We start from the raw sequence: 1,294 nt of genomic DNA on the forward strand, positions 1-1,294 counted from the left end.
CTACGGTAAGAGTTACCTGTATGCTCACAGACTCTTTTTTCCTTTGTCCGTTGTGAAAACCTCTTCCTACCGTTTTAATTTCACTTTCATCTTTCCTGCTAATTGGCTATCACATCGTCTTCAATCAAGGAAAGGTGAAATCTGCTATTAGATTTTTAAAAACAGCAAGTGAAGGACAGTAGGCTGTTGATCTTTTAGAAGGTTGAGTATCATCCTATCAACTTGATAACCACGGCAGCGGGGGCGGGGGGGTGGGGGGAGGATATGGAAAGTACCCTTATTCAACTTATCTCAAATAACTTCCTGTCTTTAAGAGGCTCTTTTACCTCCCATATGTGCTACTTAAAGACATCCATCCTATCCTAAGAAACTGTCAATCTGAGTATGGGAAACTTTCCCACATAAATGATTTCATTCCCAATTTTCTTTTCAAAAGTTTCCAAATTTTTCCTTTGGCTTTCTGCAAATATGAGCATTTGGTTCACATTTCAGTCACATCCTTGATTCTAGGAAGTCCCTCGGGTAGAGAATAAACAAAACTAAGCCCTGGACTTTCCTCTTCATTTTAAAAACTGAGTTATGAGTCAGTCGGCCTGATGTGAAGAAAACGAAATGGTTTCAGGGTAATTTTAAATGGAAATGATTCCTTAATGCCACGGAGGACTAGGGAAGAAAGCTTTAGATGCAGCATACTTCCGAAAGGAGGTATTCATTGACGTGGAAAGTAAGAGGGGATGAAGTGGAAAATTGAGCATAAAAATAGAGGAACGTATGATCAAGTTTAAGAAATGTATGATCAAGTTTTTACGTTTAGAGAAACTTTCTAAATATAGCTTAAAGAGTGCTTTAAATCCACATGGGCCATGCCAGCATCTGACAGCGTTCCTGTGTAAGACCTGGCTGAACAGCGTTGCTGAATTCCTCATATGATAATTTTCTAAACCTGTTGAGAGCAAAAATATTTCACATACACACAGCAAAGAGAGTATATGTGTTCGGAAAAGCCACAACAAAAGCATTCCTCTAAATACTGTAGGAAGTTAGTCGGGGGTCACACAGTTCTATAGCATGTACAGAGAATCAGGGAGAAGAAATCTAAGATAATATTATGCTGTATTAATGCACAAAACATTTTAGAATGTTGACTATCCTTTTTCTGTGTTCCTGGGTTCCCTAGCACGAGCTCGGCCATGTTCTAGCCTTGGCCCACACCCAATGACAGGACAGAACTTTTACCACGGACACATTCCACCTCCGTTTTCACCTTTCCTCCTCCTCCCCCTTCCCTGTCCTC

The sequence above is a fragment of the Trichechus manatus genome, unplaced genomic scaffold, assembly GCF_000243295.1.
Source record: "Trichechus manatus latirostris isolate Lorelei unplaced genomic scaffold, TriManLat1.0 scaffold00102, whole genome shotgun sequence".
In the NCBI taxonomy this organism is placed as follows: Eukaryota; Metazoa; Chordata; class Mammalia; order Sirenia; family Trichechidae; genus Trichechus; species Trichechus manatus.